Raw genomic sequence first — 26560 nt, forward strand, 5'->3', positions numbered from 1 at the left:
AGGCATCTGATTAGATCAAAGTAGGAAACATTTCATGTTATTAGCCACATAGTTTCATCTTGTTTATGAACCACACCATAATGGACCCCAGACAACTTAAAATACAGTAGCTTGCAAAAACCATGATTATTATTAGAATGTAATTATTCACATACAATACGTAGCTTTCTAGCAAATGCTTGAAAATATTTTCTGTCCTTAACTTCACTGGAATATAGTGTAGGTTAGCATCAGGTCTTCTGGTTTACAACCTCCCTGATACTTGGAAAGATTGCTTCTGTAAATAACCAGGAATGTTTAAGAAACCAGTTTACTATATTTGCTGTAAAGACATGATATTATCTCTACAGGAAGAGGTGGTTTTTAATAAACAAATTCCCTCATATGCAGTTGTCTAAATAATGCAGGAAATGTATATAAAAAAACATTCAAACAACTAATGTCCATCTACCAGCACTGACATCATGCTGTATAAGGCAAGAGACAGCAATTCTAATTTATGACAATTAAAAGCATCATTGAATGATTGCAGCACTGCATTTTGAGAAGCCACTTGTCCCCAGCTGAATCTGGTTCAATCAAAATTGGCTGCCTTTGCTCCTCAAAGAAGGCACAGGCTTCAAACTGCTGTGACATGAGGCAAGGTAACCATCCAGCAGCAAAGGTCCTTTTGTTTATTGATGGTGCTGTCCTCCAGTGGGACAAGAGGCTGAAGAAGAAAGGACTGGCCCATGAGAGCAAGGAAGCCACAATTTCTGCACAGGCTGTATGGATGGGTGACATTAGAAAGCCACTTCTGCCTCCCCAGTGCACAGCAGGCAGCAGCATGCTGAGACAGGATCCTCTTTGTTCACCACTAAATTTCTTCACCAAAAGCCAGAGATGCCTCTGGCTCTCCAGCTTCAGCCAATTTACATCATTGAAACACTGCCTCCATCTAAATCCGTATTTTCAACAAAAAGGTAAATGGAAAGTATTTCTTTAAAAAAATAATTCTGTGCATGTATTATATTTTGTTACTATTTATATATATATAAATATATATATAAACATAAGTGTTCCCTGCTTCAGCTATGCAAGGTCTTTACATGCAAGTTACTTTCTTCTCTGCGCAACATTCGGGCACTCTCCCAATATTAACTTTTCATTCAGGCTCTCTCTCCAGTTATGCAGGAGCTTTCATCTCTTTTTTCCTTCCTAAGCAGCAGCCTGATGTTACACCTAATGAGAGCCAGTAGGCAGCCTGAGCGAGCAACAACGGGCTGCCATAAAACATCTGAACAGACCAGAAACAAACACGCTCTCTAATTCTCCAGCCGCAACAAGACCCTAAAGGGAAGCCTTGTCTGTGCTGCTTCCTTACACCTCCTTAATAACACCAGTCATAAGCCAAGTAACAACCGTGGAAAACAGGATGGAAGGTGGGTGATTTCTTGCCACTTGCTTCCAACATCCTTTGGTCAAAGCAAAGTCATCTCTGCGGCCCTTCACAAGATCAAAAGGCAGCAGCTCTATTTACAACATCCTGAGCAATTTAAGCATCCCACTCAGCATTGTTTCCTACCTCCCGCCCAGTTCCCTTTTAAATTGGATGGTTTCTAAATGAAACCTCTACCCTTTATGAGTTTATAGCCACGGTGAGCCAAGGAGTCCCATACAGACAATTTTAAAAGAAATTAAGAAAAATTTCTCCATCTTAAGCTTGCTGCATGCTAAATGGTAGTGCATGAAAAGGTTAAAAAAAAATCCTGCCATTTTTTAATTACTAACTTGAAGGATTTATGCTGTTATGCATTTTATAGTCTATCTTCATTTCCCAATCATGTGTCCAGTACTTGTGAGTGTGCAGCTTCTAAAGTAGCTGTCTTTAAGGGAAGAGGCATTTATGGGTAAGGAAAAAACACTTTAAAAATTAAGTGTTGGGTAAATGCATAGGATGTTGCAAGCATCTGCTTTATTTGCACTTTCTTTCCCCCTCTCCTTTTTGTGTTGTGGTTTTGGGGTTTTTTTCCCTTTCCTTCACAACCTGTATTTAAAAATTTAGAGCCACTATTATGCCTGTCACTGTTACGTGACATGACCCGTAAGGGAGGAAGGAAAGAAGGAGGATATGCACATGCCAAGTAGTCCCCTGGAAGAAACAGTGAAAGAAATTTCCCAAAATACAGCATGCAGGTGTTAACAAGCCATGTGCACACCACACTCCTCTCCCTTTGCTGTCTCCTGCAAAGCAGGGAATCCCACAACCAAGGGCACAAACCTGTGCCCAAAGGCAGGGCCGGCCCAACGCAGGCTTCTGGCCAAAGGCTGGGACATGGCACCAAAGCCCAAAGCCACCGACCCCCTCCCAGCCCATGATCCCTGCACCACACTACTGAACATATGTAAGAGCTTGATGCTCATCTGTCCCCTTTTAAGAAGAATACATACACTAGGCAGAGGGACAAAGCAGCATCCACATGGTCCTCCCAAAACACATTTTCCTCATCCTAGGTCATGTCTGCTTGTAAGCATTGGACACTTTTTGGAAGACAATCTTACTTTTCAAATGTGTAATTTGTTTTTCTCATCCAGTTTTCTATCTTAACTACTAGTTTAATATGCTTCATATATTGTTAAGTAAGATGTACCTGTGTGCATAACACAAAATCACAAAGTATGTTACTTTACATAAGAAAAAGTTATGAGTACTATGTCGCCTGTGTGCATAACAGCAAAGAGAATTTAAAATCACAAAGTATGTTACTTTACATAAGAAAAAGTTATGAGTACTATGTCTTATAAAACTTCTAATTTCATCAACTTATTACATGTCATCCTTCAATGCAGAGAGCACTCACAGCATGAAGAGTTCTTAAATGAAAAACACACTGTTGGGGAACAATCTTCATTTTAATGATGCTCAGTAACAGGGATTAAAATATTTTATGAGTCACAGTTTCCACTAAAAAAAAGGCAAAACAAAAAAAAAAGGACAATGGAGATGAATTTGTTGAAAGTGTGGGACTTGTTCATTAAACACACACAAAAAAAAGTGTTAGGGAAGAAGGAAGCAGGCAACTGAAAACTTATATACTGCATTGTACTTTAAAGCACCAACTACTTTTCCCTTAATTGGCTTCTGCAGATCCCAAGGAATCTGAAAACCCACCAGCTCTACAGCACAAGCAGCCACTGTCCTGGCTGCTCCAGACAGGGGATGAAAGAGCCCTTCAATCTACAGATCTATTTATACTCCTTCACATGGTGACTATAAAAAGGTTTCCTTTCAGGCTGAGGTTTCTCAGCATTAAAGTTAGTAACTGTTTGAACGTGAAAAAACCTACATACACACATTTTTAAAACTGGGGTGACGCCTTTGTGTTCAGGTAAGTTTGGTTTGAAGCAGCAACGATGCAATCTCGAACATCTACAAACTTCCTCTGTAGTGCCTCTGCCAAAAGAAAGTGGGACCCAGACTGAACTGAAATAATGCATTAAATAAATGATGCCACAGATCTGAAGAATAGTAATTTCTGACCAAATGTGCTCTGTCTCAGTCACCTTTGTATTCCTCCTGCCTCTGTCTCCCCACCAAGGCAGCCAGCCCAGCATGACAGGCCAAGCCATTCCCAAGGGCCTGAGAGGGGCACCGGGTGCTGATGTTTCTCATCCAAGCCTGGGCAGGCTCTCCTGGCCAGCCTCACACAGAATGGCTCTGTGCTTCCACTTCCTCCTGTGTAAACACCAATAATTATATTTCCACACCTCACAGCATGTAGAAAGGAATGACAGCTCATACCTTTCCATAAAAAAGTCTCCCACTCTGCCATGCAAGCTGCTCCAGAAACACACTTGTGGTGAAAACAAATTGCTTAAAAATTAAAAGGCATACAATAGAAACTTGGAGCCAACTGCTACAAATCCAGCTCTACTATGGGAAAGGAAAGCACTGCTTTTAAAGTCAGCAGAGAAAGAACCACTGTGTCTGGCTAATGTGCATGGTCCTGGTCTTCTTTTGAATTTGCTTTAACAATTTCTTCTTTCCATTAGTTCAAGAAAGCAAGCCTAAAAGGCTGATTATTGAGGGTCAGTATTTTAAATTTAAAATAGAAAGTTTTAAGATTGAGACTAATCCAAATCCAGCTCTCAAACTTACACACTTCTTCCTCAAATCCACCTGCACCAGCAAGGGCCCAGACTTCCTAAACGCAACTGAAAGAACAGTTTTGTCTTGGGATAATCATGACACCATTTTGGTATGAGAATTGATACTTTTTTTTTTTTTTTTTTTCAAATTCACAATGCAGTGAAAACACACACTTCTTCCTCAAAACCACCTGCACCAGCAAGGGCCCAGACATCCTAAACGCAACTGAAAGAACAGTTCCACAGTTTTGTCTTGGGATAATCATGACACCATTTTGGTATGAGAATTGATACTTTTTTTTTTTTTTTTCAAATTCACAATGCAGTGAAAAGAAACTAGTGAGAAAAGGTCCACACAGCTCTCCATAAGAATATGCACTCCTGCTCTGCCACCACCACCTCCACAGCCACTGCACACCATGCCCTGCACCCACCCTGTGTGTGTTACCTACAACTTTTAATTGACACCAGAACTGCAGAGCAGCCTTGCCCAGGGCAGCTACTGCCACCCCAGCCACCAGACCTGCACAGGGAGCAAATGTCAGAGACAGGGGTGTAAGTTACATTATGGCCAGAGATGTAGTTTCCCCAGAAGAGAAGTATTTTCCAGCTTGAGAATAAAGAGTGAGCTACCTGGGCAGCCAGACAGCCAAGCAACAGCCAATGCATCTGCTCCAAAGCTCTGGAGTTCCATACCATGCTTAGCTACACCAGTGCTGCCCCAGCTACAGCAGTGGAAAGGCCATGTTCTGGCCCCTAAGGACCAGACAAGACTGGTGCCAAGACACAGAAGTGCAAGAGCAGGGATATTTGTTTCTGAAGTGTTGCAAAACATGGATGTTTCCAGTAGGACATTAGTTAACAGAAATTCAAAATCATACAGAAACTCATGAAGATACTTGTACAGAATCAAATCCTCTGCAAAGGGATTTTAAAAGGAGTATATATCCAGTTAGCAAAACTAGAAATAGATGGAAAAAGGGGGAGAAATTATTCATACCACAAGAAAAAAGGTAATGTCCATACAGTTTCTCCAAATGGCAAAAGATGGTGTCTCCATTAGTAGGACATTAGTTAACAGAAATTAAAAATCATACAGAAACTCATGAAGATACTTGTACAGAATCAAATCCTCTGTAATCACACTGCAGCCTCCTTTTGCAACAAGCATTAGCAAAATAAATCAGCACTCAGAGGACAGAATTTTAAACTTTTTCCACTCCTCCCGTAGCTGCTTCCCTGGTCTTGCACATCCTACCCACCGCTGAGGGAATGTCTTTAACAGGAGCAGTCAGTAATGGGTCATAATAAACAAGCCAGGTGCTTTCATTCCAACCAGAAACATAAATTATTATGGGGTTTTAAATACATACCCTGTTCCAAGAGCCCTTTTATTAGTTATGCATATTTTAAATCAAATTCTGTGGAAAGTAACTTAAAGGACATTGCAATCGAGAGCTGTGCTGGCCCAATAAAGCACATCAATCTCCTGTATTCAGTGAATAAATGGCAGGTAACAGCTGTTATGCTGCACAAAACTCTTTTCTGACCTAGACTGAACATGCATTTGATCAAATTGTCTCCAGTAATGCCAGGAGTGCTGCCAAGCAAAATATTAAATATTCTGATTTAAAAAAAAAAGAACCCCCAAGATGCAATAAATATTTTTAGCTCTGAAATAGAGGAAAGAACATTTAGTTATTCCCATTCTTTAAAGTTACATTCTGAAAAAATTGACATCTGTCCTAATATCCAGATTATGTAAATCCTGCTTTGCAAAGACACCATGTTCACTCAGAACTGAAGAAATAAAAATGGAAGAAATGTCCTGGGTCAGTTTGAACTTCCACGTTATCTACACAGACAAATTAAAGAAGCCAGTTTTGTATTTTGTCCTGAAGCAACAGAAAAACCTCTTTCTCCCAACAGGTTCTTCTAATGACAGAGATGGCCAGACAGAACAAAATCCACTTTACCAGAGCCCTGGAGTGCATCAAAAGCAGTGTCTGAAAAGCAGGTTTTGTCAGAACTTGTAAATCGATGGAAAGGTTCGCTGACTCACAAAGACTGAAGCCAAAATGCCTTCCCTCTAAATCTGCCTTTAAGGTAGCATGTATAGAAAAAGAAAATTGGCAGCATCTACAGAAAAATTAAATTATGCCCTTTGTTTCTCTGCAATACAAAAAGAAACCTTGTCAAGAAAATTTAGAGAGCAGATTTGTGTTTAAGTACACACAAAACGTGAGGGCTCATTCTCCCTAAAAGGCTCCTGGTGATTTACAGAGTGCAGAACAGCAGCTATGCTGTGGGACTAAAGCTGCAGGAACTAGGAGAGAAGAGTTTAATCTACAGCTGCGTGCTTCTTTTCCCCCCTTCCCTGCCTGATGAAGGTGTAGGAGTATGAATGCCTTCACTGAAGGCTCCATATCCCATATCCCGCCCACTATCGTAAAATGTTTGAGAGGTTTCTATACACATTTAGGTTCCTACCACAATCTTCTGAAGCAAAACTAATGAAAAATCTGTTTGACTTGATGTTTTGGGGACTATTTTTTGTTGTTGGTCATTAGCTTTTTTCCCCCCCTAGGAAAAACTAAAGGAAAAAGCCAAATATGACTCCCTTATCATCAGATACAAGGGAGAATGGTGTGCAGAAGATCAAAATAAAATCTTTCTATGTAAAGTATAAGGGACAAGTTTTAATAGCCTGTGAATGTGGACCATAAGGTTCAGCCTTTCTGAGATCTTCAGAGCATTTTTAAAATAAAAGCTTTCCTGGACTTCAAAGGAAAACCTTTGAAAATTCACAAGCAACAGGGGATAACCACAGAGGAGAACTATGAATACAGAGCGAACTGGTGTTACAGATAAATTCCCTTATCAGGCAATGGGACAAATATCTCAAAAGCAAGAAATAAAAGAAGAATGGCAAATTACTAATTTGCTTGGTACACTCTGAATCTCCTTGCTAATTCTGATAGCAACATGGGGAAATATCATATAAATGTCTCCAGCCATTATGCAGGACAGATGAATCAATCAACCAGGCTTACGGATGCCTGAAAACTGGCAGCAGAAAATTTCAGCTTCTAAGGTATTAAGCAATGATGTGATTCACCACCAGCTGAAACCTTCATCAAGACAGTGTAATACCTCCTGGATGGGAGCCTGGGAAAGGTAGGATGGTGCATGTGCTCCCTTCCCAACCTCCACTCCCAAGCTCCAACCTGAGGTGCTCTACAGAGAGAATGAAGCACAGTCTTTCCAAGAACAGAATCTCCAACACTGCAGTTCTCCAATACTCAGTGAACAAGCACCAGGAAGACACAGCTGGGAATGAGGTGGAATGGCCTTAGGAGGTTAATGGCAAAGGGCAGAGGGTTAATTGCAACCTCCTGGAAGTCAGAAGAAAACTGTAAGCAAAATGCAGCTCAATACTTAATGACCTCTGAAGATCCAGAGTGTTCTTCCCCGTTTCTCTGCCGACACACACTTCTTTCACACATACCCTCCTTTTCCTAAACCAAGCAGCGGTAACATCTCTGGTGAGGAGAAGGACTGGACAGGCCTCTGAGGTGGGCTGCAGGAGATAGGACTGACTGGCCACGGGGGCAGCAGGCCCCTCACAGGCCATTTCACCAGCCTGCCACACCAAATACCCTTGGGAAAAAAGGCCCCGTGCTCGGCTGCACAGATGGCTGTCAGGTAGTACCCCTGTTACTTCCCAGGTGCTTCTGTACACATAAAATGATGGGAGCCAATCCTAAATCTGAGAATTTAAGTGACAGAGCACGAGAGCAACCCAACAACCACAATGCCCCTCCAAGAGCACTCTTTTTGGTGCACATGCATTTTTGGTTAAATGATGATACCATGCTGTGTGATGGTTGGTCTATGTAGAGAAACAATCAAAAGGAGAGGATGAATTTGAATTAAAAGAAGGGCTCTTTAGACCAATTCAGCAGGATTATCCAAGTTGCACACAGACAAGACAATATAAACTCTTAATACACCTAATATACCAGAGTAATGGTACTAAGAAAAAGGCACACGCTGTACTGAACAAGAGTTACTTTGTCTGTTCTCCTCCATGTTAAACCACGCAGTTTTGCACATTCTTAACACGATTATCTAATAACAGTCCCTGCCTATATGTTTGGCTGCACATTTTACATATAGCACTGCAGAACAGAGAGGTACTGAGGCAGGAAAAAGAAGGTATAAATGTGTGAAGCTAAATTATACATATTTAAGCAATCACATGCCTACCTGAAAATTTTGCACTGCATTCAAATTCACATGTTGTAGGAAAGGCCTGGCGATATTTGGTCTGCTTAAATAAATATTTATTAATCTCAGTATAAAAGATCAGACACCAAATTTATATGAGCTGAGCACAGTTCGGGCAGAAGCCAATAATAGCTGCTTTCAGAATTTGCAGCGTTGGAGTTTGCCAAATGAAAGTGACAAGTCTGGACCACTAAGAAAAATGAAGCCATTTGGTAAGTTATACGCTGCGTAATAAACAGTCTGTCAGTTTGCTTCTAATCCCCCCTCTTCCAGAAGGGTGTTTTTTTCTTCTTTTTTTTTTTCCCCCTTTTCCTTTTTCCTGATGCACTCTGCAGAGCACGTACATATTATAAATTAAACAGAAGCTACTTCGGCTCTCTGGACCACACACCGAGGACAACTTAGACAGGTCATTGTTACCTAAACAGAATTTGGTTTTTTGTTTGCATTGTATGTTTCCTTTCTGTTTTGACAGCAGGTTTTAAAAAGAGGATGTTACTCTCCTTAGAGCTTTGAATCATTTACGAAGAAAAGGGGAAAAGAAGAAGTTCTGTGACAATAGCACAAAAGTAAAGCCTTGCAATTTTTCGTTTCTTCCCATGACATCTGTGGGTAGTCCTGTTCATAACGCCTTTGTTCCGGGCTGATTTACCGCAGTTTGAGACAAGACACCATTCAGAGGCTATTCCAGGAACCATGGAGGAAGTAGAAGGAGGATGCATCTAATTTGTTAGCTACTGTGACATCGCCACTTATGATTAATACAAGGCACTGAGTGAACAGAAAGTATTTCCTCCAAGCATCCTCCATCTGAGTGCAAGCTGAACAGGGTGGGGATAGCAGGACTGCCATGACAGGTCTGCTACTTTCAAAATGGCTTGTCAACTGTGCAAGGAGAGAAAACACCTTGTATTTCAAAAGCCAGCATATGAGCCAGCTTGCTGAGTTGAGAACTACTGGCATAAGTGGGCTGGCCAAGAGGGACTACTGGAGGAGAAGGTCCTGCATGAAAAACCCAGGAACAAGAAGCAGGTCCAGGAAAAGTTCTTGCCTTGTTTGCATAAAACTCCCAGCAAGCTGCTGTACATGCAGGAGTAGTTATTTACAGAAATGTGGTCTCCCTCTTCCTGCCTGACAACATTTGTGGGAGAAGGATGTAAATGTGCGCAAAACCCTTGAAGATCTTTTCATAGCAGGCATTGCATAAGTACAAAGTTTTGAACTCTTTGAAGGGAGGAGCTGGCAGAAACCATTCCGTTCAAAACACTAAACCAAACAAGAACGCCACAGTTAATTCTTTTCCCTACTGAGTCCTCCCTCTGGCAGGCTATGAGACCTTACTTTGGTGATAAGGAGCCACCCAGCTCGCCATGCCCACCCACCCCACCAAACCTATACATGCGGAGGTGCTGGAAGCATCACTTAGGTGGCACATAAACCACAGAAGTTTTGTTTGCAGCACACACAGGTACAAGAATAAGCTCCCACCCACAGATCTCTTGGGGTACCAGCCAACCAAGGGAAAGTCATGCTGCCAGAATAACTCAATCTCCCACTTTTCTGGCTGATCCCTTGCCCCAGGGTTATCTTTGTAAAGGGCTAGGAGCAGACTGCAAGCCAGGTAATTTGCTGTGGCGGTGGGAGCCTGCTCCTGGCACCCACCACTCCCACACACCACCGCCATCACGAACAAAAAGCTCTCCAAGACAACTGGTAACAAGTAAATTGCTGTCCCTATACATCTTATCTGGAAAAGTCTGCTCCTGCTGGGCTCTCAGCATCAAAGTACAGGCACCTCGAGCCACACATTTACACTCACCTGAATTATCCTGCAATTTCCATGTACTGTTGCCATCCCTCCCCAAGAAACAATGTCCCTGCTGTAAATACCAACCTAAGGCTGCCCAGCTGATGGGTCTGCCTCTCATAAAATGGGCACCAGAGCACTTAAGAGTGAGTTTATACTGGTCTCAAAGGCAACACAATGCAACACAAGCTTTGTAAAGCAACAAAACAAAAGAAAAATTGCAGAATAAAGTCAACATCATGTGAATGGAGTAAAAACTTTCTTCTGCTATAAACTTCTCCTCTTTTTCTTTTTTTTTTATGCAGTTACTGCTTCTAGGAGCTTATCAAGAAAATAAGCCTGCTCATATTGGCAAAATCCCAGCTCACTCATTTTCTTAAGTAACATGTTATCAAAACGTACCTACACAAGCTGTACTTTCTGGATACAAAGGAAGCCCTTATAACAACTACAGTAACACCACATTTGCAACCGGTTAGGTCACTCCTGAAGTCTTCCCTTAGACTCTTCCCTAGCCTGCACTTAGGTCAACCAATTCCTGACATGGAGTGGCTGTCAAAGATTCAAGAGCACTTTCTCAGGCTCGTGACTGATCAGTGGATGACCATGTCTACTCCTATTTGCTGTCACTGAACATAACCCTTGTCAAAATATCCTCTAGGAAACAACATGAAACTATGTATTTTTTACAGGATGAACATAATTTAGTCTTCAGACTTTGGCATTATTTCCATAATATAGAACACTCTAGTTTTGATGGGAAATATCTAACTATCAATTCTAGAATAAATCACATTGTCTACTATATCAGGTTATTACTGTTTTCTACTATATACTTCTCACCTTTGTAATACCTACAGAGTAAATTTGGGACGATTTCACCTTCACACCTCTGGCTCATCCAGGTTGTTGGGTTTGATACCCAGTCCCTGAAGCTGCAACACAGCCACAGCTCATCGTAAGAGCCTGGAAAGGAAAACTGGGTAAAACCGTGTTTGTGCGCACAGCCGTGCATCAGTGTCAGAGCAAGGCACAGTTTCACTCTGGCAGCATTCGCTGCTTCCAGTCAGCCTATGTGCCCATTGCTTCTCAGAAGGGCTCTGCTGCCTTTACAGTGAAAGGCCAAGGGATGGTTTCTGGCAGCCGGAGAGCCTGTGTTTGTCCAAGGGTGTGGTTAGACAATGTGATTGAGCAAGCTCCTGCCCTTGCCGGCCAGTCACCCTCCTCTCCATAGCCACTCCTCCCCCATTGCGCCTTTTTTTTTTAATTGGGTGTCTAACAAATCAGCAAATTGATCATGTTTGCTCTGCAAACAGATGAAAGGTTGACATGATACAAAGGGCAGAGCAAAAGCCGGCAGCTGGAAGCTGGTGAGGAAGGAGGAGGAGGAAGCACAACTCACCCCTTCATGCGGATGCAAGCTACCAGTCTGGCTCAGACCATATCACTAAACTTCAAAAACAGTATTTCCAATTACTAATTTTGGACTGAATAATACAGCATGCACCCCAGAATATTAACTGTTTTAGGCACATGTGTTATTTCCTGACCTAAGGGACAGCATCCACAAATCCAAACATTCACGAGCATCTACTCCAGAAGTGGCTGCCATGCAGGGTAGGCATTACAGGACTGTTCTACAACAAAGCAGGAAACCCACTGCCCCACAAAAATCCTCAGAGGTTCTCTTGGTGCTGCTCTGGCAGACAAGGAAGGACTGTGTTCAGGATTCCTTTTTTCCCGCACATTGCAACTCCGAAGCATTTCCTGACAGAACTGAGCCACAGGGACAGGCTGTATCACTCCAAGGCTGAGATGAAACTGAAGGCGTGGGAGACCAGCACACCCTGCTAGGGCACCGACCAACACACAGAAAAAGTGAATACCCCCCACCATTAAATGTTTATTAAATGTGCCTGTTGTAGCCACCTTCTTAATATGAACACAAGCACAACCTGCAGTGAAACAACCTTTGGCTGAAGCTCTTCCTTTCCCCTCACGCATGATGCACCAGAGCCTTTCCTCCCACCACCCTCCTTCCCCTGGGGCTGCACCACAGCCCAGCCTCTCTGACTCAACCAGCCCTCTTTCACACAGCTGGCACCTTCGACAATTTCCGAGGCATTAGCATTTTCCTAAAATAGTCTCAATCTTTGGCATTTCAACCATGCCTTTTGTTTTCAATCCCTCTGACCAGGACATCTGAATAGAATAAAGTCCAGTCAAAGTTTAATAGCAGGGGAACAGAAACAGAGAACTGAGTTGGGATTGCTAGATGGGAAGAGTGGGGTTCTTCCCTGGCTGCATGTCCTTTGCTCCCAAATATCTTCTGCTCCTCTGGCTACAGCAATGACATTTTTCCTCCATCCCTGCCAGCTTTCCCAGCCTCTGGGCCTGAGGCACGGACACATTGCAACACAGAGACAACTGCTGAGCTTCGCCTGCCTTTCTGCTCACAGGGAAACCAGTTCAGAATCACTCTAGCTCACGTCCATGTTAAAAAAAGACAATCAGCAAATGATTCAAAATACTCCTAATCCTCTTCTGGTTAGGAACTAGAGACAAGTTTTCAGAGCAAGACGACAGAAGCAAAGCTACTGTACGTGCCCTGTTTCCCTAAGAAATTAGGCTTATCCATCCTCAGTGTGAACTGCTGGACACCTAAATCGGGGGTGGAGGTGTTTATTGTACTACACATGTTTACTGTACTAACAGCATGCAAAAAAAAAGGTTCAAGGGGAGCCTTTGTCATATCCAAAACTAAACAAACTTTAATGTTTAAACTCATTCCAGATCTCCAACAAAGAAAGCCCCAAGTAGCAACTCTGCGGCTCTGCTGATCCCTGCCAAGAAAGTTCATCAAATATTTGGATGGAGTAAGCACTTGATTCCAACGGGAAAAAAAAATATTAAAAAAGGAGAAAAACACAGTCACATTTGGGAGCACAAGAGGTGGAAATTAATGCGAAATAAAAAAGACCAAACCAGGCAGCAAGTTATAAACACCAAATATTGAAATTCCAACGCTGACCTGCAAATTTCACGGTTAATACGATGCAGATCCCTTTTCTGCAGCTGGGTTAAAAGTGCACAGCCCTCTCCTAGGCAAATCTCCAAGGAATTTTAAAGCTTGAATGAAAATACTAATTACAATGTACTAAAAACAGAGCAAGGAAGTGTGCGAGATGACTTTCGAGCACTATAAGGAAGAGAGGAGGAGACAGTTTGGTCACTGCTGAAGCCAGAGACATGCAGCAAGAGTGGCTCTGCCACAACATTAACTCCTTCCTAATGAGACCTGGCAACTTGCAAAGGATTCAAGCACTTGCAAAGCATTGTGTTGTACCTGTTATGATGAAGCTGCAGCACTTACACAGTTAAGAAAGGAATGCTTAAAAAGAGCGGCTATCCATCCCCAGTATTTGGCATGACCAGCACAGCCATCATTTTTCATAATTACAGGAAGACTGTATCTTAGCAGCTGGTTTTGCAGGGGGAAAAAGGCAGACATTTATCCCTCACAAGGTTAACTAGAAGTGTAAACTGAATTCCATGTTAAATTATCCCCTGTATGCCAAAGCCACAACATCTAGTACTCATTATTACTCTTTCAAAAGAAACAGTCCAGAGTTTACACACACGTATGTTCTGAGGAGAGTATTTTATAAACCCCACAAAAACATTTACACAAAATAACTCAATTTAGGCCAGCAGAGCAAATCTCTCACATACAAAATGTCAGCCAATTAAGCTTTTAGCAGAGCACCAGGGAGACCGATTTTAGAAAGCTAAGCAGGTTTCTCAGTCTAGGAATGCCTGAAATCTGTTTATTCTCAGTCAACAATGACTTTCTGCCTTTTGCCAATTACTAAAGTAGAGGGGAGAAAATGGATTTACTCTCTGCTTTCACAGATCACTTGGCTTAGCAAAATCTAAACTCATACCCAGGCACCTCACAACCCTTCTCATTAATGCAAGCAGGCGACAACAAAAAATTTGCTTTACTTTCCCTGTCCTCAATCTGCTTATCCTTTCCTACCAACAACTGGAAATGGCTAGTGCTCCCATGGCATTCTTTCCCCTCCTGTCCCTCAGGCTGCAGGATGTAGCAGGGATTTCAGGAAGAGCTGGCGTGCAAGGACACAACCACGGGCTGTCCACCAAACCCAGTGAGCACCCACAAACTGAGGGACCTGATAAGCAAACAGACCTCAGGCTTGCAAAAAGCCCTAAGATGAAGCTCCTCAAGGCCGTAACGCCCTGCTGCCAAATGGGGAGGTTCACTCCTTTCCTTGCTCTGAGCCTTCTGCTCTCTTTGCTTCCCCTTCCACTGAGCCCCAGAGTCACACCACGCATCCCATCTCTCCTTCTCTGCTGGCTCTGGTCTCAGACATCTCTACGGACCAAAGCAATTGATTAATCTGACCTACACCACCCATTTTCATAGCAGCAAAATACATCAAATCATCACATCTTCCTCAACAGCAGTCAAACACTCCCTCTTCACCTGTGCACCTGTTGTGTTGTGTTTTTTTAAGTTTTAGACAAACCAAGTTGTATTTTGGACTGCTCTGTTGCACCCCTGTTTTAATGGTTCTGTCCTGCTTGTCTCCTCCCCCTGGCAATGTCACTCTTTCTATCCCCTCCCCTGTCCCCCTAGAAAACATTGTATCTCTCCCCTGGTCCCTCCCTGGTACCCTGTCCATCACTGGGCAACCCATCCCCTTTCTCCAGAAACTTCTACCCAGGGCATTGAGTGATTGGTTCAGGGGCCGGCTGGGTCCCCCCCTTAGTCATCCCCATTGGTACCCTCATTGTCAATCCTCCCCTTTCCCCATGCCCCCCATGTCACCACTGGCAAGCCCCCTCCCCTGTTTCCTCCCCTCCTTATAATCCCCTGCACAGCCCCGCATCATGGACTTTGGCTGCATGGTCTCTCTGGGTTGTTGGAGTCCTTGTGGATTCCAATAAACCCAGATTTTCCGCCAGCCAGAGTCCACTCTCTTTCCTTCTGCCACTGCTGCTTTAGAGTCTCATCCTGACAAGGTGAAAGCCTTGGCTGCTCTCCTGATGCTGCGAGGAGCAGGAGGGTGTCCCTGTGCTCCTTGCCATGCCGGGGCTAGCCAGAACACATGCTTCGTGCACCCTCCCTGGCTCCTGCCCTCAGCCGCTTCAGCACATTTATCCATCAGAAAACCTGCTAGTCCCACACAGACCTTCACCGGAGCCAAAACCACCAAATACTGCTCTGCTTGCCATGCCGGGGCTAGCCAGAACACACTGAAAGAATGTGTCGACAGACACAGCTTCGTGCACCCTCCCTGGCTCCTGCCCTCAGCCGCTTCAGCACATTTATCCATCAGAAAACCTGCTAGTCCCACACAGACCTTCACCGGAGCCAAAACCACCAAATACTGCTCTTGGGGTTGGGATAGTTCATTTACTGATGAACTCAGAGCAGCACTTTGCAGGCATCTTGTACTCATTAAAATTATATTCTTCTTGTCTGTGTTTCGTTCCAGAGTCAAGGTTTGAACATAACCTTATCTTGGAATAAGTCCCAAATAAATTTCCATTTCCCAAAAGACAGGTTTTCTCCAAGGCAAGTAGTGGAAATTTGCAACAGATTATTAAAAAGAAGCAGCTTTACCTCTGGCCAATATCATGTATTATCTGGATGTCATCAGAGGTCCTGGAAAGTAGCTTATTCCTAAAACCCTGGAGGCTCTACAGTATATATGATACTTACCAAATATATCAAAACACAGTAACTTACTTAACTTTCACTCAGTTACATAAGCTTTTAGAATTAAAATAAAAAGCTAACCTCAAACTTAACATATTTAATCTTCTCATCGTAACACGTTTAGAAAACCCAGGTGCTAAAGGCAAACAAATAGATGTGCACATACAATCCTTCCCTTACCTCCACAAAACACAGCAGGGATGATGCTCGACCAGCTACAACTGTGCCTTGTGTTTGTATTTCCACCTTCAGTTACTATGGGTATCCTACCCTAGGAGTATTATTTTGACTGTTAGCACCCCCCAAGACTACCTACACCCACAGGAGAAAAGCACTGAGCACAAAAGTTAGCTAGCAACTACTAGCAGAATGTGGCAAACAAACTCCGTCTGTTATTCCCCCTAGCCAAGTGCTGGCAGAGGGGAAAATGAAAGTTTCTCTGCATGTTCTCCACATGTAACACAGACCACTACCATGCCACTGCAATGCTGCTGCTGTAATAACAAAAATGCCCCAGCTGGTGAGGGTCTACAACACTAACGAGGAGAAACTAACTCTCACCCATTGTGAAGCCAATGTACTGGGCTTATGAAATGCAATCAAGACGTTTCTCCAAAGATGATGTATCATGAATAAAACAATCATTCTGTTGAAGACTATAACAAAGAACTACAGCAAAACTAAAAAAAAAAAAAAAAAAAAAAAAAAAAATCTCAAATAAGCAAAGATTTCTACACAAAATTTAGGAAACTTTTTTTTTTTTTTCAAATAAGCAAGAGAAGTTCATTTCATGATAAGCTAGGGAGCTAAAGGCATAATCCCAGCTCGAGTACACTGTCATGCCCGGTTTGAAGAGAGAACTTCATTTCATGATAAGCTAGGGACCTAAAGGCATAATCCCAGCTCGAGTACACTGTCATGCCCGGTTTGAAGGGGCAAGTCCTTCTCACAACACTTTGGAGTAAGGTAGGATAAATGTGGAGGTTAGTGTTTCCAGTTCCACACTGAAGACATGTGGGGTTGTGGGAATTAAGAGAGCAGCTGCACATATCTGCACAGCACAAGGGACAGCCAGGTACATCAAGATGATGACTCACCTACAGTATTTCTATTAAATATAACTGAAGATACTTTGAGGCACTGCGCATACTGGGTAGGTTACCAATACCTAGCATTTTTCCACTTGAACTACTCACCAGCATGAAAACAATTCATACTATGGAAATTATTCAGCATTTATGAAATGTTGTAAAAAGCAAAAGGAAAATCCATTTAGTCATCTGTCAATCCTTCTGTTGTGAAAACACCACATTTACAGGCTATGGGGCTGCTTAAAAAAAATATATATAATAAATTTCTTTAGTTTCTGAATGAAGACAGTTTCAGTAAACTCCATCTTGGGGAAGATAAAATGGCTCAGGATAAAGGAAACTATCTCAGGAAGAAACAGCAGTATATTTCTATACAAGGATTTGCTATCCGGATATGATAATTTCTTGAAACCTCAAACAAAATACCACAGCATGCTAATCTGCTCTTTCACAGCAGGTAACCTCAGACATCCTATAACTCTACAGCATGTTCATTCTTGCCTTGTTTAAAGGCTCTGATGAGTACAGAAACCAGCCCCAGCCTTTCCTCCTGCTTACCCACCCTGTGCCCTAACACTGATTTTATTTCATGTTGCAAATTTAAGAAGTTACTCCATTTCTTCCACGAATATGCTTAATCCCCCTTAAGTTTTATTCACTTTCTAAATAAAAAATACCATTTTTTTAAAAGTGTTGTTTCAAGAGGGATTTTAAATTTCACTGAAATCAAAATTAACGAGTGTTCCACATAACTCAGTTCTGCCTAGCTGCCACCACAGTGAAGTCACCCCTTTCACCACCAGCTTCAATTACAATTGTGCAGCTCAGGTTCACACTGCAGCCCATCCCTCACCCTGCCAAAGCCACAGATGCCCCAGGAGCAACCCAATTCAGGACTGCTGGACTTTCCTCATCCTCCTGCAAAGCAAGGTTTGGTTCTTACCGCTGCAAGAGTCAGCACTTATTGTTTCCCCTCTCCTTTCCACAGATGACCTTTTGCCTTCCAATCCAAGAGGAAGAAGACGGAGACAGTGACCACACGGTCACAGTGCACATCACGGAAACGTGTTACGGAAGCAGAGGAGATCGGAACAACGCTTATTCTTCCACAGCAGGATTCTCAGTATTTCATAACACCAAGTATTAGCTCGGTTAAACCTTTCACTACAGTTGAGTCAGAAACTCCAGATCTCAGTAAAGGAAATTGAAAAAAAACTCCTCTCTGTAAGGGACTGATAAAAAGACTTTCCCAGAATGACAGTATCCTGGCCCTTACTGCTCAAATATAAAGCCAATGCTTGCTGTAAAAGACAAGTCCAAATGCTGCTTTGGACAGGGGCAGAGAAGCCAGAGTTTATGTTTATAGGCTCTAATCTAATTTCATGCCTTCCTCTTACTCTCACTACCCTGTCTTAAAAATTCATGTTTTATTAGATTCATGAAACAGCTATAGCTCATAATGAGATAAGTCAGCTGATACCATCGGTGGGGTGTTTTGTACCAAACATTAACACTAATTACATAAACTTTACACTGCACTTTGTTTGCTGAACCCACACACTTAAACTGCTTGTTGTGTTACTGCAAACAGTTCATTAGCAATAAGTTTACAGGCCTGGGCAGCATTAACCTTTTCTCAAAATTGTCCCAAGTGGAGAATGTGCACCTTGTGCTGTTAATTACAGGAGGCACTGCCAGACTCCCAGGTGCTGACATCATGCTGGGGTAGCACCTCCACCAGGAGCTGGGAGAACTTTGCATCCCCAACACCATCCATCTGAGCCCCAGTAGGGACAGGGACAGGCAGGCTCCTCCATCCCATATATGGTTCATAAATTTTGTTCCTAACTTGAAATAGGAAGGTGTCAAACCAAGGTATCTGTATTTTAAATGCTGTCATAACTTTTCTGACTGCACGACTGCACACAGTTAAGGAGAGCATCATACTGGGTCTCCTGATTGAGAGTTTATGGTTCTATGCAGGAGAAATGCAGCCAGCATCTCTTCAAAATAGGCTGCTCAAATACAGGATTCCTGGATCAATTACAAATTAATCAGTGATGCAAAATGTGCACAGTCCTTGTTTCCAATAAGCTACGCACATCAGTTCTGCAGTTTGGGAATAAACTTACACCATAGGCAGTATGTCAAAATAATTTTAAAAATAACAGCAGATCTGTATTTTGTCTTCAAATTGCTTTGCAGGTATAAAAAGAAGGTGGTAGATGAGAAGTAAGTACGTGATAAAATCCAGCCACCTACTGTCCCACCGCACAAAAAATAACTTCTTTAAACAACGAAAAGATAAGACCCAAATATGAAACAAAAAGCATTCCTGACCAGAGTTGTGTTCATAGAGTAGATAGAAGAGATGCATTAACAACAACAAAACAACCAAACCAAAAAGACAAAAAAATTGAAACCTGTAAAAGGCATTTCAGAACGTGGTTTCACAGACACGCTCTGTGCCTTAAACTAATGCGAAGAATGTCAAAAAAATATTCATAAATACAGAAGCAAAATTCTTCTTAAGTTCTCCCTTCAATTACAGAGAGTCTAGAAGAAGGGAGAAATCTGCAAATTTAAACCCACCATGAAGATACTGAATTTGAGCAGATTTTGTCACATATACACCAGTCCGAACAGGAATAAACACGTGGGGAACAGAAGAGAAGCCCAAGGCAGAGCAGAGCTGGGCCAGGCACACTTTGTTAGCAACGGGCAGCAGGGGAATTCACTTTGCTGATAATAAAAGAGAAGTATTTTAATCTCTTTCACAAGCGTAATCACGAATACAACTGAAAACCATGACGGACCAATTGACGGTTCGTTACAGGGAACAATGCTTTTTGTTTTCTAAAGCCTGCTTTCTCAGATCTTCCAAGCAAAGGCAGACACATCACAGATTTCAAAGGCAAGGGAGCTGTTTAAAATTAATTTCAGTTCCAGTTGCTGCAGCAAGTGAAGAAAGCCCATCTTCTCCTATTCGGCCATTTGCTTCAAGTGCTGCCTCGCAGAAGGATGTGCAGAAGGATGTTCATCCCTGAGCCACCTCGGCTCCACACACTCTGCCTCGCCCACGTTAAGAGTAGTTTTGTTATCAGTATGCTTTAACCTCAGGAAATACTTCAGGGAGACAGATACACCACCCTCTAAGCACACATTTCTAGAAACCATATCCAGCTATTTTGCTGTGTGCAAACAGCTATTTTGTATTTCAAGATCAAAACACAAGCAAACAAATAAACAGAGGGCGATCCAAATGGAAAAGTATTTTTGATGGGAAGAAACGACTTTGCTAATCAACTATTAGAGGATGCCAAACTGTCTAACACTCAATTCCAGTGTGACACAATAACATCATAAGTTAAAACGAATATACATGCATTTTATTCATTGATTTTAAGTAGTTCATCTTAACACAGTAGCACATCTGTTCTGCAAAGGTTTACCCAATACCACCCCAACCACATTCATTCTCTTGGCAGGGCTGTTGAAAGCCTATATTTCCTCAAGGGATGTTATCCATAATCGAAAATGCGGGTGAGAGATGTGTGTTTGTTTAGCAAATGCCAGCTTCACTGGGCTTCAATGCACAAACACAAACAATTCCCACAGTCCTGTCCCACAACACATGGGCCATCTCTCCAGCCCCTCTGAGTCCAAGGAGCAATCTTGAGGACTTCAGACTTCTTACTAAGAAGGCAGCACACCACAGCAGCTTGTAGCAGCACTGAGGCCATGCTAACCAAACCTGCACCTCTGCAGAATAAATCAGCAGAGCACAAACGCTCTCAGTCACGCTTCTAGCACACCACAGATCACCCATTTCAACTTCTGGTGCAAGGCGATCAATACGAACCTCCTAAAAAATTCCTTCTGAAATGCATCGGTGCTTTTGAGTTTCCCTATTTAGTGCCTTGCATTCCTTTACAAAAGATTTGTTCATGGTTTTCTTGACAAATAACAACATAATCGTAAATTGCGGTATTATAACAGGGTTTATGGACTGAGACCTTCCAGGATATTTATTGTGCTGCTGCATTGGGGAGGTAGTTTCCTTTTTTTACGTGCCCTTGCAGGAATGAAGTCAAAAGCAGACCCCAGTGCTAAGCACAGCCCGTCCACTGCAGAGCAGCAGGAACGATGCAAAGGCACTGCCAAAAAGGTGTTACTTCATTCTGCCAGGTTAGGGTGCCCCCAACCACCTCCACTGGTGCCAATATGCTGTGGCTGCTGCCTTGCTCACACTTACAATGAATTTGCTAGCTCGTGACATAAGATGAATCTTTTTCAGAGCATTTCAAGGTGCCCTGCTGTGTCTGCCAATGCCCAAAAGTTTGCAGGGCTCAAAACCTACAGGGTACAATTCCAGACTCAGGACAGTGGAAAAGTATCCCTTCAGGGAATTCAAGGTGAAGATAAAGGCATGAAACAAGAGAAAAAAACCAAAACAGAATAAAACAGACAGGAAATACTGTAGGAATGCTTGCTGACTACTTCTAATTATTTTTTAATATATGAAATACTCTATGTACTCTTTCCTGGTAGCCCTTAGAAACCCAAATCCAGCATTCTTTGCTTGCCTTTTTAATTCCTCTGAGCCTCTGCGAAACTTTAAAATATTGCATATATAGATGAAAAACCCGCATATTTGGTTTGCATTCTATTTTTTCCCCTCAGTAACAGTTTTGCAAAGTGTATTTTCAAAACCTTCAGAAACTAGGAGCATGACCAGCAGCCTTTTGACCTGAGGCACCCTTCATTCTAGACAGAGCTGGAAAACCCAGACTGAAAGGTTTACTTACAGGGCATTTAGCTCATGTGGTAGCAGGAGTTTTCACAGAAGCTTTTGTACAGTGCTGTCTATGGCTCACTCTTTCTGAAATCATCCCACCAAAGTGAAAAAGTCAAGAATCTGAATGATGTGGCTCTACCAAAAGTGGCACTTATATCAAAATACAAATTAAAACCTCTAAGGATCACAGAGGCCTGATATATTTTAGCACAGAAAAAGAGACAATAATGGTTAGCTGGCTACCTCCTGTTTCTCTGTCATCCCCATTATTAAACTACAGAACAAGCTCTTCTACAAAGGAGGGCCTAATGATCACTAAATATACCTTTAGTCTTTAATTTACGCAAAAACTCTGATTAAGTGCATAGAATTAGCTGAAAATAGCAATACAGCTGGCCACCTTTGGCAGATTCACAACCAATATGCTTCATCTATTTGTAGCCACTTCCTTTTGACTGCACCACCTTCATTTAGCTGCCAAGTTGGGAAGAAAAGCAAATGTTGTACTTCTTTTTAGAGACTACGGAATTAATTCTTTGTATTTTAAGATCAACAGCCCTCACTTCAAAAGCACATAGTTTTAGTCACTTAAATCTACCCATTATTTGCCTAAGAAACTCTCTAGATGGAATTTACAGGATGTGACACCAAGCAAATTTTCCCCTACACAGGCTTGCACCCAAACTTAGTCCACATTTCACAGTATAGGGAGAAACAAAATGTAAATGAACAATGTAAAATAATGCTTTTTCAAATCCAGGTGTTACAATAAAGCATATTTTCCTTTTAAACATTTTTGTCTTCAAATCAAAGTAAGGTGTTAGCAAAGCCATTGTAACATGGCTTTTTTTACCCAAATGTGATTTTACAAATGCCGCGTGCATGGACTGCCGTGCTCTGAGATCTTTAGGTACAAGCCTGGCAGGAATGGAACCCAGTGACCTTGTCAGTAAGGAGCAGGTACTCAGCAGTGCCAGCTGCCAATAGGAAAAGTTTTGTTATGGTACAGGTCTCACAGAAAGAAACATCCCACGTAATTCTCAATTTCATCCATAGAAAGTCTACCAAAACAGTTAAATGCACACAGCAAATGTCAATGTGACTTTTCTCACAACTCCAGTTGACTAGTTCTGGCATTTTTAATGCTATTTTGTCTCTGCTCTCCCTTTCAACACTTACAGAAATAAAAAGTCACATAACATCCTCAGCAAAAATTAATGAGCTGTCTTTACCCCATACCAGCTCATGATGCACATGGTTGAAAGCAAAACCACTTCCAAATGAATCTGTAGTCAATTTTAAGACATTCAACAGGTCTGTCAAGTGAAGCACGCAAGCAATGCTTCATCTCCGTTCATAAATACAAAGTGGGACAGAACAATGTAAAATAAATACTCTGAAACATCATTGTAAGAGAAACACCACAGCTGCCAGCCCAGCCCAGTCAGGTCCAGTCCATCACCCAAGAAGCCTTGTGGTCACTGAGGAGAGAGGTGAAGTTCACCGTGGTTCAGGTATCGCTGCCACTGCATCTCCTTTGGAAAGCCAAGACAGACAACACTCAATACAGCCTGGCAGAGCAAAGGAAGTGGGTTAGAGGGGCAGCTCCAGTGCTGGAGTAATTTCTGGCAGTCACCCAGGGGAAATTAAAGACGCAGTCACACTTTCCTGCAAGACTCAGAGAGGACAAACAGATCAAATGCTGCTCCAAACTCACAGAAAACAAAATCATCCTGCCTTTACATGTCACAAACCCAAGTAAACAATTTTTACCAACCCATGACACTTGTCATGACTTATCGTACAGCACATGATTCATGACTTATCATACAGCGTGGTATTCTTTTTAAAGCCTCTCTTTCTACCCACTGCAGAGCCAGGCACCAGCAGCTGTTTGGAAATATCCACAGTTGTTATTTTTCAGAGAAAGAGGCTTATACCTTAGACACAGACAGGACCAACCTTAACTCCATCTGGCTGTTGTAAGCAACATGAATTCTGGCATCCTTACCACAAGGAATTGCCACAGACAGACCAGTGACAAGACACTCTTGAGTTCATGCAGCACCAGTTCCCTTCATTCAGGTCCAGCTCCCTTATATACCTCAGGAGCCCGTGAGGTCAATCCTCATTGGCTGAGCCTGTTACTTCCTGCTCAGGCAGCCAATAGGAGCCCGAGTCTCCAACGGCCTGGGCCTGCTCCTACCGGCGGAATTGTAGAAGTCGCATAATCCTGTAACTGATCACTTATTTCCCTTGTAATTTTATAATTATTTGTACTTTGAGGCCTACAGGCCAGCTGTAGGCCACCACAGGAAATCACACATAATCAAACATATGCTCTCATATCCTCTATTCAATCATACATTAATTGATAACATACTAGCGTCTACATATATGTCATTTCTGACAGGTCGTAGAAACAACACAGTCAAATCAAATTCTGTCTCAATTATCCATATTTTGTCCAAAAAACAGTCTAGGCCTTGGCCCCACCACACCCCTCAGCCTCAAGATGCACAATTCCAAATTTATAAAATTTGAAGTGATATTTCCTGCTGTATTGGACTTGTGTGAAGTCATGGCTATGAAAAGCCAATTTTTCCATGCCCACCAGAAGACCAGAATCACCAGGTAGGGAAAGCAACACTTTCAAAGTAAAATTTCTACTGTAGTCATGGGAGAGGGTAGAGGGAGAAAAAAAACAAATAAAATTTTAAAAAAGCTGTTTGCAGTTGAAGTATTAGTGAATTGTTTTACCATGCAAAAGAGAAAGAAAAGGTACAAAAGACACCAGAACAACTTTTCTCCTCTTCTGTCCTGAGAAAGTGAATCTGAGAAAGTAAATTACATAAAAGGAAATAAAATACTTTTTTTTTAAGTAACTCATTCAGTGTCTTCCTTACAGCACAGCAATAATTTCCGGGCCATAATCATACCCAGCTCCACTCCACACACGATCCAGCATCCCCTGAAACTGCTTCTGGTGCAGGAATGCACTGATTATAAAGTTGCATGGGACTTGCACTACATAATAGAGAGGCATCTTTTCCAGGCTACACAGCTCCTATGCCACACCGTCCAACAGGAGAACTGCTGCAGACCCAGAATCAGACTCAGTTCTAGTCCTCAGGTCATTACAGTTGGTGTTTTTTCACAGCTGTAAGCAGCAAAGGGAAAGAAACTAGAAAACCAGACTTTAGGCTAAAAAGCTGGACAACAGGATAGGATTTAACATATCACACAGCTGAAGAAAGCCTTTCACTCAAGTCTTTGATACCCACCTACCCATCTATCTACGAAGGAAGAAACGCAGCTGAGCAACAAGGCTATGCAAACATTTCCAGGTTCTAAAAAGATCGAGCCAGTCAAGCTTCCCCCTTGTGGTTTGCATGTCGTCATCAGCATTGCTCCGTGTTTGTATAGCCTTATAGCTTAAACATGTTTTATATGTCTTTGGAGGATGAGTGTCCATATTTATGAGTTACAGTGATTGCTTCTTCGTGAGCAGTGCACAGACATGTGCAAAACAGAGGTTCCCAAGACTGTAATCCTGTCTCCAACTAGAATACTGTAAAGGGAAAGAGAGGCAGGAAACCAAACCAACATACAATGGTACTGACACATTTTATTAGGAAGGAGCATATATAAATTAAACAATGCCACAACAGCACAGCCCAAACAAATCATCTCTGCTACAACTAAATCTTAAACAGCAACATTCTCTGATGGTAAGGTAATTAATCGAATTTTTCTATATTTACTTATTTTCCTTCAACTTAAATATCTCACAATATAAGTGGTATTTTTTAATGCGTGTGCATCTCTCAGCCGCCCCTTCCATTCTTATTCTTCTCCTTCCTCATCCCCTCTAAAATTATGTTGCAGCATTGGGTATATAAGCTGGTACAGGGAACTACAAGCAAAGAATCCAATGGGGAAGAATGTATGCAGGAGAGATCTATTAAAATTCAATTGCCAGTTTTTATCAGATGAAGATCTCACCTCCCAGTTAACTGAAGTTGGAGTGGGATTCGGACAGAAAGGTGTACCAAAACTACAATGGAGTAGGAGTACAACACCTGTGGTTCTTCAGCTTTACTATGCTTACACATTAGGAAATGGCAGCCATCATTTTCAAATGAGGATGCAAGATCAAAGGCATCTCTGGAATTTCTGTTGGCACTAACCAGGACGGGTCAAGCCCAGTGCAACATCTATGGGTCCACCTTTAAAAGGCTACTACAATTTTTGTATCTAATCAGATGCTTGGGTTTATAACTGGTTGATTTCCAAGGTGTCTTTTGATTGCTAAGTACAAAGAAATACAGGCAACCAGAGCATTTGCTAGGACAATCACAATATTTAACCCAAAACCAAACAGTCCAACATTTACCTTCATATCTGACAGCCTCTTGAAGAAAGTTTCTTCATCCAACTACACCTTCCCCTACTCAATACCTATGATGTAGGAAAACTGGCACCAAGCATTTTTTAAGACTAGCCCAGACTTCCTTGGCCGTCAGTTTAAAGGAATTGAAAAGCAGCAGCAAACCTCCAGCCCAGTGAGGGTAAAGCCATCACCACAGCCACAAGCAGTGAGAATGTCTTTCTACAGTCTGAAGTCAGCCCTTTGCCATTATTACAGGCATTTCTCTACCTCTAATCCCAAAAGAGACTAAATGGCTAAGATTTTAAGT

The 26560-nt window shown here is 42.2% G+C and overlaps 1 protein-coding gene across 3 annotated transcripts in view; it reads right to left on the reverse strand.

Annotated features, from left to right (window-relative positions):
- Positions 1 to 26560, reverse strand: part of JARID2 (jumonji and AT-rich interaction domain containing 2) — a 214855-nt gene that overhangs the window by 162312 nt on the left and 25983 nt on the right. Inside the window, exon 1 of one of the 3 annotated variants that reach the window (XM_039711970.1) lies at positions 18006 to 18184. The exons of the other annotated variants lie outside the window; for them this stretch is intronic. The gene's annotated coding sequence lies outside the window, so the exon portion shown is untranslated. Of the gene's footprint in view, positions 1 to 18005; positions 18185 to 26560 lie in introns of those variants that run through there. 3 annotated transcript variants of the gene reach the window in all.

The sequence above is a fragment of the Passer montanus genome, unplaced genomic scaffold (genome assembly GCF_014805655.1).
Source record: "Passer montanus isolate IOZ18808 unplaced genomic scaffold, ASM1480565v1 scaffold26, whole genome shotgun sequence".
NCBI lineage: Eukaryota > Metazoa > Chordata > Aves > Passeriformes > Passeridae > Passer > Passer montanus.